Here is a 13743-nt window from a genome sequence, read left to right as displayed (position 1 = left end):
ATATAAGCTCTCAGAGGGACAGTACTCTATCCATCCTATTTACTACTGTCACACAGCCTTAGTAATAAAGTCTCTCATATAGTAGGAATTCAATAAATAATTTTAAGTAAATAAAACATTTTCATTTTTGCAAATCATTTCTTTAAGAGGAAATTTCAAAATACCTCTTACATATTTCTTATCTTGATCCTACCATTAAAACTAGTGAACATGAATCAGGAAATTCTTTATTCTACCATATACTTGTGCTTCCAAAACTTAAGGGAAAAATTAACGTGGCATACATAATTAGTTTGGCAGGAGACAGCAAGAAGAAAATGTTCTGCTGCATATGTTCCAAATACATTAAAGTTCAAAATTGAAACATTGTGATTTTTTCTTGAAAATTGGCTAGATTTCAACTTTGAAATCATTCCAATCCTGCCACATTCAAATATCAGATCTTCAGCTGTTACTGATTCATACTCCCAGAATGATGAAAGTTATTCCTCTTAAAATAGAAAATATATTTTCTTTTTTTATATCTTAAGATCATTAATTTACATTAAGTTGTTATCAATCCTATAATTTTTATTAAACAAGAATGAACTGATATACAAATGTCAATATTTAAATGAATACATTAAGGCCATGTCATTTGTTTATTGTTAATTTCACTCTATAAAACTAAATGATTATTTAATATCTATATATCAATATTAACCAAAAAGAAGTAATAATTTCGGCTTAAAATTATAAATTCAATCAACATTTTTCCTGCAGATAATTTTGAGCCTCAGGATAAGTACTATGACCCTTGATCAAACATAATATATCTTAAAAATCATCTTATCTGTAATAATGTGGGTAAATTAGAAAAAGTCAAGAAATGGAATGGATTCCAAAGGTTTAGAAGTCCAACCACATATTCTAGTTCACTGTTTCTGAGATTGTAAAAAAAAAAAAAATGCACAGAACTTTTTTTCTGTAGAAAATAAAAATTCTTACTTGGTCTAAGTGCTAATTTTTCTCTATAATGGTACTTAATATATGCATGCAAGTAAGCTACTTAGGTTTGCTATACCTCTTATAAAACTACAGAATCAAGATAAAATTATAAATTAAAATCTAACAAAACTACCAAACTAGAAATACTCTTAAAAACAATAATCCTATATTATTTTTGCTAAAATGAAATGACTACTGTTATGTTTAAAAGAAGAGCTTCAGGTCTGGTCTTACATTTAATTTCATTTTATATTTTGACATCAACATTACAAATATAATTCAATAACATAAGAAATACCTGTTCACAAAAGTACATTGTACAATACACAATTCAAAATTTCTAAGCCTCTGCTTACTGTTAAAGACAATCAGATCCTTATATTTAAGTAAGTTTTTGCCAATAAACATTCCTTGAATGCCAGGTATGAGATCTCACTTACTGACTCCTTAAAATGTCTTTTTCACTTAACTATCAAGGTTAGCATCACAGCAATTATTTAAATCTGCACATAATGGGTATCAAATCCATCACTGCTAAAATCAAGACCAAAATAATTTACCTTAAAGACATACTTAGACATGCCTACAAATAACTAACAAGAAGTTGTCTTCTATCTTATTAAAACAAAATCCCCAAAATACAACCAATTCATACAAGAATACGATATTCTTTGGCAAGCCATATGTGATGACTACCATATGTGATGACTCAACTCTCACACTTTATTCTTTTCAAGCCCCTGTAAAAACTTTTTCACACAACAAAGCATATGTAATGTGGCCTTCTCTCAACTTAAAATAAAAAAAAAAGTGAGCAACTGTATGGCAAGTTAGTTATATAATACTTATTTATATAAACAAATGGTTTCCACATTTTTTAAATCGTACACTACCTATTGGTTAAAAATTTGTGAGGACACACTCATATATACTTATTTATAAGTCATATGTATTTACTTATTAAATATAGAAGACTCATAAAGCATAACTTCTTTCTTATCTGATAAAAACAAACATAAAGAAAACTATCAATGTGTTTTTCCTTACCACTTGTTGGTATCTACCCTTATCATACTTACAGATTTTTTTTAAAGATCATGATCGATATGAAAGTAAAATTCTAAAACTTCTCTAAAAATAAGTTTAAAATCCCAATATGAGAAATATACAGAGAGGGGTGATCTAAGATATAAATGCTTTTCCATCATGTTTGCCAAACACTGAATGAACAGGTAAATCCTGCATTGAAGATGCAAGGCCATTCTTTGATCTGCTTCCTTGAAAATCTTCCTTAACACAATCAGGAACCCAGGGATCAAATGAGTTAAAAAATAAATTCATTTGAATAAATGAACACTCTTTCACAGTTCTTGACCATAAGAGTATAAAATTTCAAAAAACGCATAAATTTTCACTTAAAATAGACTGGTGTTACTTTAACAAAAACTTTTCACTGAATGAAATTTAAATAAATTACTATTTCAGTCAAAATGTTTTTAAATTCTTCCCTTAAAATTGTTTGACATTCTCTAGTCATGTATCTGATTAATAGTCATGCTATTAATCAGATACTACTACATATAGCATCATTAGCTGCTGTAGCTAGAATTACTGGGCTCACCTTCATTAATATCAACATTCCAAGCTATAATAACAGCAGAAATTAAAGCAGCAGGAAATATGAGTGTCTTTAGGATCTCTGATGCTCTCTTTAAATCTGGCCCTCTAGGTTTCTGCCTTGTAGACTTTGCTTTTTTCACCTTTGACACAAATTATTTAGGATACTCAGCTTCTGCAGCAATGTCATGACTATTGGAACAAAAAAATTCAGCAAATCAAACTAATCAGTAGCTTGATATTAAGGTAATTTACTTTTAGGCTTTTCCTCTTCCTCCTCTTCCATGTCCTAAAGAATCTCCAAATTAATAATTCTTACCACCAATGTACAATGAAACTAATCATAAGAAATATGCTAGCCACCAATGCTAGACCATTTAAATTTTCTGAATTACTTTCAACTTGCCAAATATCAATTAGCCTTCCCAGACTATATGATGCCAGATATCTGATAATTGTATTAAAATGAAAACTCAGTCAGGCACAGTCGTATGTGCCTATAATCCCAGGGATTTTGGAGGCTAAGGCAGGATTTCAAGTTCAAAAGCAGTTTTTAAAGTTCAAGAGCAGCTTCAGACACTTAGTGAGGCCCTAAGCAACTTTAGTGAGACTACATCTAAATAAAAAATAAAAAGGGCTGGAGATGTGGCTCAGTGGTAAAGTACCTCTGGGTTCAATCCCTACTATCAAAAATTTAAAAAATAAAAACTCAACCACACTGCAGACACGTTATCTATCATACTGACAAATTACATGAGGCTCATATAATTAAATTCATATGTCATTTAGTATAATAGCTAACATCTAAAAAAATATTAACATTTATCAAGCACTTGATATATCTCAAGCAATATACTAATAAGCACATTATATATATTATCTCATATATTATCCCTATGAGAAATGTATTATCACTTCTGTTTTACAGGTTATCAAATTGGTTAAGTAACATGCCCCAGGTCACAGTTATCAAGTTAATGGAGTCTGAATTCAATCCCAGATTTGTTTAATATGAATGTTTCCTTCTAATAAATCTAAAGTACCCTAAAACTATATGAATTGGCATTTAAAATGATTTAAAATGATTTAATGTGTATTTTATCTCATACTGATAATTTAATTGTCTCAGATGATTAAGTTAGATACATGAACTCATTATCACTGTTCAATATTTATGGCACATATCTAGAATAAAATAGGCCCTTGAAATTCTAAATGGAATTATCCAAAGACCTTAGCAAACTCTCAAATCAAAGAATAGCGGCACTAAAGCATGTAACTCCTCCTATAAGTGTAACAAGACATAATGAAAAATTTCAGTGCCTCCTTAAATGTGAAAATCAGAGAACAGAACTTCCAAGAGATGCAGAAGCTAATATTCTAGTCTGTCTCCAATCATTTCACCAAAGCCATCTTTTCTACAGAAAGAAATAAGGGATACAGGTTGCTCCTGGCCCTGCTCTCATTAGGTCTTTTCAGTCAACACGCCTACCACTTGGTCACAGTCACAACCATCTCTACCAGTAGCTTCTACCCTCATATAATTAAATTCATAATTAAGTCTTCACTGCTTCATCTCTACCTCCAAATGCTCCGGCAGTATTTACCACTCTTCCTTGATTGCAGGAAAGGGCAAGTAGCACAGACACGCTTATCCTTTCCTCTTGGGTTTAAAATCAGTATTATGTAGAGAAATTCTCATCCGTCTGTTTTCCATTGCTTAACTCCTAACTAGGTTAAAGACTTACTCAAGCACACCAGCTTTAAGATTTGGAATTCAAATCTACACATTACATTACCAAAATTATGAATTACCATATTTCTTGAATATTTTGGATGGTTCACAGAAATAATCAAAATAAGGAATGCTGTATTCATGAATGTCACTGATCTAGCATAACCTATATTTTGCCAAAATATACAGAATGGAATTTTTAAAATCTGAGTAAAAAAATCCAACAATGCTTAAAGAATGAGCAACACTAATGTTTTAGTTAGCTTTTTTGCTACTGTGATTTAATAAGACTCCACCAGAACAACTGCAGAGAAGGAAAAGTTTATTTGGGAGCTCATGATTTCCAGTCTTAATCTATAGACAGCAGGCTCCATTCCTCAAGACTCAAGGTGAGGCAGAACATCAAGGCAGAGTAATGTGTAGCAGAGGGAAGCAGGTCACATGAAGATCAGAAAGCAGAGACAGATCTCTACTCGCCAGATAAAAATATATGCCCCAAAGCCATGTCCCAGTGCCCTATCTCCTCCAGCCACGCCCCACCTCTTTAGGCCATGCCCCACCTGCCTTCAGCTACCACCCAATTAATTCCATCAGGTGATTAATTCACTGATTGGGTTGAAGCTCTTATAACCCAATCATATCTTCTCTAAACCTTCTTACATTATCTCACACATGAGCTTTTGGGGGATTCTACATATCCAAACTATAACAGTACACCCCTGACTCAGAAAAGCTCACTCATCTGACAATGCAAAATATATTCAGTCCTACACACAATTTGAACATACCAATATCAATGGATGAGATTGAAGAAGCAATCAAAAGACTACCAACCAAGAAAAGCCCAGGACCGGATGGGTATACAGCGGAGTTTTACAAAACCTTTAAAGAAGAATTAATACCAATACTTTTCAAGTTATTTCAGGAAATAGAAAAAGAGGGAGCTTTGCCAAATTCATTCTATGAGGCCAACATCACCCTGATTCCGAAACCAGACAAAGACACCTCAAAGAAAGAAAACTACAAACCAATATCTCTGATGAACCTAGATGCAAAAATCCTCAATAAAATTCTGGCGAATCGGATACAAAGGCACATCAAAAAAATTGTGCACCATGATCAAGTAGGATTCATCCCTGGGATGCAAGGATGGCTCAATATACGGAAATCAATAAATGTTATTCACCACATAAATAGACTTAAAGAACCATATGATCATCTCGATAGACGCAGAAAAAGCATTCGACAAAGTACAGCATCCCTTTATGTTCAAAACATTAGAAAAACTAGGGATAACAGGAACTTTCCTCGACATTGTAAAAGCTATCTATGCTAAGCCTCAGGCTAGCATCATTCTGAATGGAGAAAAATTGAAGGCATTCCCTCTAAAATCAGGAACAAGACAGGGATGCCCTCTATCACCACTTCTATTCAATATAGTTCTCGAAACACTGGCCAGAGCAATTAGACAGACGAAAGAAATTAAAGGCATAAAAATAGGAAAAGAAGAACTTAAATTATCACTGTTTGCGGATGACATGATTCTATAACTAGAAGACCCAAAAGGGTCTACAAAGAAACTATTAGAACTAATAAATGAATTCAGCAAAGTGGCAGGATATAAAATCAACACGCATAAATCAAAGGCATTTCTGTATATCAGCGACAAAACTTCTGAATCGGAAATGAGGAAAAACACTCCATTCACAATATCCTCAAAAAAAATAAAATACTTGGGAATCAACCTAACAAAAGAGGTGAAAGACTTATACAATGAAAACTACAGAACCCTAAAGAGAGAAATAGAAGAAGATCTTAGAAGATGGAAAAATATACCCTGTTCATGGATAAGCAGAACTAACATCATCAAAATGGCGATATTACCCAAAGTTCTCTATAAATTTAATGCAATGCCAATCAAAACCCCAACGGCATTTCTTGTAGAAATAGAGAAAGCAATCAGGAAATTCATATGGAAAAATAAAAGACCCAGAATAGCGAAAGCAATTCTAAGCAGGAAGTGTGAATCAGGCGGTATAGCGATACCAGATTTCAAACTATATTACAGAGCAATTGTAACAAAAACAGCATGGTACTGTTACCAAAACAGGCAGGTGGACCAATGGTACAGAATAGAGGACACAGAGACTAATCCACAAAGCTACAACTATCTTGTATTTGATAAAGGAGCTAAAAGCATGCAATGGAGAAAGGATAGCATCTTCAAAAAATGGTGTTGGGAAAACTGGAAATCCATATGCAACAAAATGAAACTGAATCCCCTCCTCTCGCCATGCACAAAAGTTAACTCAAAGTGGATCAAGGAATTAGATATCAAATCAGAGACTCTGCGTCTGATAGAAGAAAAAGTTGGCTCCGATCTACATATTGTGGGGTCGGGCTCCAAATTCCTTAATAGGACACCCATAGCACAAGAGTTAATAACAAGAATCAACAAATGGGACTTACTTAAACTGAAAAGTTTTTTCTCAGCAAGAGAAACAATAAGAGAGGTAAATAGGGAGCCTACATCATGGGAACAAATTTTTACTCCTCACACTTCAGATAGAGCTCTAATATCCAGAGTATACAAAGAACTCAAAAAATTAGACAATAATATAACAAATAACCCAATCAATAAATGGGCCAAAGACCTGAACAGACACTTCTCAGAGGAGGACATACAATCAATCAACAAGTACATGAAAAAATGCTCACCATCTCTAGCAGTCAGAGAAACGCAAATCAAAACCACCCTAAGATACCATCTCACTCCAGTAAGATTGGCAGCCATTATGAAGTCAAACAACAACAAGTGCTGGCAAGGATGTGGGGAAAAGGGTACTCTGGTACATTGCTGGTGGGACTGCAAACTGGTGCGGCCAATTTGGAAAGCAGTATGGAGATTCCTGGGAAAGCTGGGAATGGAACCACCATTTGACCCAGCTATCCCCCTTCTCGGACTATTCCCTGAAGACCTTAAAAGAGCGTACTACAGGGATACTGCCACATCGATGTTCATAGCAGCACAATTCACAATTGCTAGACTGTGGAACCAACCCAGATGCCCTTCAATAGATGAATGGATAAAAAAAATGTGGCATTTATACACCATGGAGTATTAAGCAGCACTAAAAAATGACAAAATCATGGAATTTGCAGGGAAATGGATGGCATTAGAGCAGATTATGCTTAGTGAAGCTAGCCAATCCCTAAAAAACAAATACCAAATGTCTTCTTTGATATAATGAGAGCAACTAAGAACAGAGCCGGGAGGAAGAGCAGGAAGAAAAGATTAACATTAATCAGAGACATGAGGTGGGAGGGAAAGGGAGAGAAAAGGGAAATTGCATGGAAATGGAGGGAGACCCTCAATGTTATACAAAATTACATATAAGAAGTTGTGAGAGGAAGGGGAAAATAAACAAGGAGGGAAATAAATTACAGTAGATGGGGTAGAGAGAGAAGATGAGAGGGGAGGGGAGGGGAGGGAGGATAGTAGAGGATAGGAAAGGTAGCAGAATACAACAGTTATTAATAGGGCATTATGTAAAAATGTGGATGTGTAACCGATGTGATTCTGCAATCTGTATTGGGGGTAAAAATGGGAGTTCATAATCCACTTGAATCTATTATATGTAATATGAGATGTCAAGAGCTTTGTAATATTTTGAACAACCAATAAAAAAAAATATATTCAGTCCATTTCCAAGAGTCCCCATAGTCTCAACTATGAGATTGCTTAAAGTTCCAAGTCTAAAGTCTTCTCTGAGGCTCAAAGCAATCTCACACTGTGTGCTCCTGTAACATTAGAGCAAATTTACAAGTATCCAATATATAATATTACAGAGTCAACATTTCTTTTCAGAAAAATAGGGCATAGAAAGAAGGGATAGGACCAAAGCAAGAATGTAATCCAGCTGGGCAAACATGTCCTGTAGCTCCATGTCTGGCATCTGGTCACATGGTCACACGGCATCATGATGTTCTGTCCAAAGGGCTTGTGTATATCCACTCCTGTACCCTTGTTGGTTGCAGTCCAACTAGCCTTTCTGTTGGCTTGTCTCTGCTCAGTTCCTGCAGCTTCCCTAGAATGATGTCCCATGTTACTAGCAATTCTTTAATCTTGGAGATTTCCGCTCCACACTCTGCCCTCTCAGGGAGTGCCCACAGGGACTCCAACCCTGCTAACACTTTGCTTGGCCTCCCAGGCCCTCCTTTGAAATCTTGGTGGAAACCTCCATGATCCCCTAACTCTGGAATACCATGGTCGACACCAAGGTCTGTCACCATCTCAAGCAGTATCCAAGCCTCCAGGGACCCTGGATGCAGCAGCCCCTGAGTGCCTGGGTAGCTAAACATGTTGAAAAAATTTCCTAGACATCCTTGTGCAAGAAAGGTACCCCACTGGTCTCTTCTCAGAGAGAATTTTTATGTCTACTTCCTTGAGTCTGAGATGGGTGTGGTCTTGCCAGCTCCTGAAATGCCTTCAAGCCATCTGTCTCATTGTCTCATTAGCATTTCTTCAGTGTGTTTAGCAACTGCAATTTCCTTAGGCCAGTCTTACTCTGGCCTTTCAAGTTTCTCAAATCTTTCTGCTCTGCTTTCTACTTCTAAATATCACAATAAACTTGGCTGGAAGCCACAGCAATATCCATGCCCCTTCCTGAATGTTATGCTACCTAGAAATGTCTTCCTCCAGATTATGAAGTCTGTCACTTTTAAAATCAGTCTCACAGAAAGTCTCAGGACATGGGCAAAATGCAGACAACTTTTCAGCTAGATTATAACAATGAATGGCCTCTACTCCAATAATAATGTCCTCCTTTTTCTCTTAAGCCCTGTTTTCACTGTCCACAGTCCCATTGGCATTCTGTTCTTCTGAGTTCCCATCAGAATCAGCCATTAAGCTCTGCTTACAACAATCGAAAGCATTTCCATATCTCAAAATTCCTCCAACAAACTCCAATAGCTTTTGAACCACATGGTCAGGTTAGTCATAGTCATTTCTTACAACCAATTTTTGTTTTAGTCAGTTTTTTCGCCACTGCAACTAAAAGACCCCACCACAATTGTAGAGGAGGAAAAGTTTATTGGGGTTCACAATTTCAGTGTTCTCAATCCACAGACAGCAGACTCCATTCCTCAGGGCTCAAGGTTACGCAGAACCTCATGGCAGAAGAGTATGGCAAAAGGAAGCAGGTCACATGATGATTAGCAAGCAGAGAGGTCTCCACTTGCCAAATACAAATATATATCCCAAAGCCATGCCCCCAATGCCATACCTTCTATAGCCACACCCTACCTGCCTTCAATTACCACTCAATCCCATCAGTGATCGATTCACTGATTAGGTTAAAACTCTCATAACCCAATAATATCTTCTCTAAACCTTCTTGCATTGTCTCAAAAATAAGCTTTTGGAGGACACCTTATATCCAAACCATAACAATTGACTGACTAATTGACTGATTTCAGTAGTTGGAATTTAATCCAGGGGTACTCTATCACTGGGCACCTAGCTCTTTTTAGTTTTATTTTGAGACAGGTTTCACTAAGTTGCCCAGGTTGGCCTCAAATTTATGATTCGCAGGCATGCACCCCTGTAAGCAGTTCAATTCTTTTCCAAACCCTATTATCAACCTATCTCCCCAACCACCACCTGATCCACCTCTACCTTGTAAATGACCATCATGGACCTCTGTCCTGCAGCCACAGCCAGAGCCAGCCCTATCAACCCACCTTGGTGTCACCTGTATCAATGCCATCATTGTACTGAGATAGGAATTTGAAAATACAAAAAAAAAGAAAGATATACTGAATCTCAGAAGTACCCTTGAACTGTCTGAATTTAGGAAGTGTCCATGAAACCTTAAAAGGCAAAACAAGCAACTTATGAGCAAACCATCTGATTCCTTAGCCCATATCCTTACCTGTAAAAAATTAACATAATGTGAGTGCAATACACAAGCAAAACACATAGAAAACTGGTGTGAAACTGTGTGATTCTGCCCTGACTTCACTTGTAGTTTAGCCCCTACCTACTATCCCTCTAACACCCTTAAACAAAGGGGTACTGCCTCCCCTTGGAGATGGCCTACATTCTCTCTTGAATGTATATACCTGCTTCTGCTTTCCTAAATAAATCTGTGCTTCTGACTGGCAAATGCTAAAATTCTTTTCCATCACCTACATCAAGGATCCCACTTGTCCAAAGTCAAGGTCCCTCTCTCTGGAACTCCTCTGGTTACAGCACCAGCTATATGGTGAGGCTACAATTTTCAATGAGTAAACACATTTCTCTATGTAATTTATATATTACAGAGTTACTAAAAACCAAGAGAGATTAGTGCCAGGCACAGAAAGACCTCTATGAGGACAACTGAACCACAGAAATTCATTACTAAATCAAGAAGCCCTCATAAGAGCAGTTAACCTGGACACAGAAGTGTTGAATTGACATTGTCCAGGCATTTTACAGTTCTGACCTAGATGGGTAAACTTCAGTGTACTTTCTTTCTATTACCCAGTATTGCTGAAGTGAAGAATCTTCGTGTTAGAAGGTCATTTCACATCCCATTACTCATACATAACTTTATACTCAAAACACTGAGAATTTCAACTGTAGTGTATGGAAGTAGATTTCAATTTCTTTACATCTGTACTAGTTTTAATTTCTTCATGCTGATGTATGCATTAAGTGTAATGAAGTAAGTTTTTAATGTACAATTTCATGTATAATTAGTATGGAAGCAATAAAACAAAAATCAAAAAATTCTTTCATAATTCTTGAGTATTTTTTAAACTAAGTAAACATGATTTAAATGAAGCACCCAAGTCCTATAGGAATCACAAACAAAAACATATTTCTTATTAAAGACAATTCAACCAAAGCATTCTTAAATTTTTTTGATAAAATTTGGTATGGAGGGCTGGGGATGTGGCTCAAGTGGTAGCGCGCTCGCCTGGCATGCGTGCGGCCCGGGTTCGATTCTCAGCACCACGTACAAAGATGTTGTGTCCGCTGATAACTAAAAAATAAATATTAAAAAAATTCTCTCTCTCTCTCTCCTCTCTCACTCTCTCTTTAAAAAAAAATGGTATGGAGTTACTAAAATAATTAAGAACATGTGAAACAACTTATGATACTGTTTTGTGGAGAAAAAAACACATACATTATTTTCACTGGCCTTTTGATGAAGGTGTTAACACCACCCAACCAGATTACTGATGTCTAGCTAAGTCTTATAATAATTAAGTTTCATGAAGAACCTGGTTGTTGTACTGCTACTGACTATGTTGCAGGCATTAGGAGAACTTTATTGCTTATTGCTCTGGCATTATTAGAAGGTAGAATAAAAACATGAAGATGTAGGATAGTTCAAAAGACAAAAGCAACATAGAACTTTGAACATCAAGGAACTTATGTATTTAAAGAACTGTCACCCTAAAACATATCAGTGTTGCAGAGACTTCAATGGTCTTAGAAACATAAGTTGCATTCAACAAAACAGGTTGTTTGATCCTATTATCTTAAAAAATAGAATTTTAAAGTGTACAGTGTAGCTTTTCAAAAAAGAAAGTTTTCTGTAGCAGCATAAAGGGAGATTGATATAAAGACATTAATTGCATGATAATTGAAAGACTTGGTTTAAAAAAAAACTGATGAAGTTTCCATAATAACTGAGAAGCAGTTTTACAAGTTACAAACATGACAGAAACTCTACAGGCATTTAGCAAAAGAGTCTTCTTGTTCAGCATTTAAAATTTACTTATAATTTGCACCAGCAGACCTTTCCTGAAATCATGCAGTACTGAATCATGTCTTCTTTAAATTTATTCCAATGCCAGAACCTTACCAATACATAAGAAAGTTAAACAAATAGAGCACTGAATACCCAGCATAATACTTGTATGTTTTTAATATCATATCAAACTAAAACCTTAGGAACTCTGAGTATTTTAGATCTTATGTGGTTTATTCCTTAAGTAATTTCAAACATTGAAAGCAGAATCTACATGGTTATTTACCTGATCATTTCACATCTGTCTCTCACATTCATACCACTACATATCAGGTTTACACCAACTTTGATTCTTGATGGATTTTTTTTTCACTAAGTCTTTCAGTTATCTGCAATCAATGTCTTTCTATCAATCTCCCTTTATGCTGCTACAGAAAACTTTCTTTTTGAAAAGCTACACTGTACAGATGCAAGTCTTTAATGTTTCCAGGTTTAAAAAAGAAAAAAAAAATTGACACTTAATTAAATGTTTGGAGGATCCAAGATAGCGGGCTAGAGGGAGGCTGCATTCCTAGTCACTCCGTGACCTGGGATTCAAGCAGTGGGAATACTGTTTCTCTGTGAGTTATTAGAGAACCCACAACTGCAGCTCCCATGCAGGAATCCCCCCCACCACCACTCGCCCACATCAGTACCCATGCAGAACTCCCAGTCGCCACTCCCATGTGGACCCCCATCTACCAGTGTGGGGCTTCCTCAGTCACCTCTATCTTGGAACACTGAAATCACTGCCATAGTTGCCTGCAACTGGGGACACTGGACAGGGTCTGGAGACAGCCACCAGCCACAACACAACTCATAGTTCCTAAGGTTTTAGTTTGATATGAGCAGCATTTCCGGACACCCCACCCAATGCTATTGCCCGGCCCAATCTGACACCCCATCTCTGAAAGCAGCCGCCTCCATCTTGGGATACCTTTGCCACCAACTTGCGTTAGCCTTGCTACCACCATAACCATCTTTAGTTGGGGCAACTCCTAGCTGGGGACACCAGTTGAGGCCTAGAAGCAATAACCAGGTACCTACAGTCCCCCAACACGCCCCTCTCCGTCACAGCCACTAACCCGGTACAATGCTTGCAGCTATGTAGCCTGTCCATCCTGACCTGGCTGATACAAAACAGCTCTCTGCGACAGGTGTGCAAGCTCCAGAGGGCAGCTCACAAGGAAAGAGAGGTTCCTGATTGGGAAGTAGAAAGGGAGGGGATGAGCGAGATACAGTTGAGAGACTAAATTAGAGACCATGAATTCTGATATCAGGTGATATCAGGACATAAGACCAGGCACCCATATCATACAAGCAGGCCCCAAAGGAGATCCTTGGGGTACAGTCCTCGAACAGGAACCGGCAAGTTGTATACCTCATCTCCGAGTTCTGCCTACAAGACCAACCCTCCCACCCTAATAACTTTCACCATCCTGAGAGTGGAGATACCAGCAAACATCAGACAACCCCACTACTGGATGAGAAGGGAAGCAGAAAAGATACTGAACTCCAATCAGAAACAATCCTTTAGTTTTCCTTCCAGATTTTTTTTTCTTTTTTCTTTTTTTTCCTACTTTTCACACATTACACTACTGATAACTGGAATGTCTGAAT

The 13743-nt window shown here is 36.7% G+C and overlaps 1 protein-coding gene across 1 annotated transcript in view; it reads right to left on the bottom strand.

Moving 5' to 3' along the window:
• Positions 1–13743, bottom strand: part of Pigk (phosphatidylinositol glycan anchor biosynthesis class K) — a 142674-nt gene that overhangs the window by 94779 nt on the left and 34152 nt on the right. The gene's annotated exons all lie outside the window — the stretch shown is intronic.

The sequence above is a fragment of the Callospermophilus lateralis genome, chromosome 7 (assembly GCF_048772815.1).
Source record: "Callospermophilus lateralis isolate mCalLat2 chromosome 7, mCalLat2.hap1, whole genome shotgun sequence".
Lineage (NCBI taxonomy): Eukaryota > Metazoa > Chordata > Mammalia > Rodentia > Sciuridae > Callospermophilus > Callospermophilus lateralis.
This window is presented reverse-complemented; position numbering and strand designations above follow the sequence as displayed.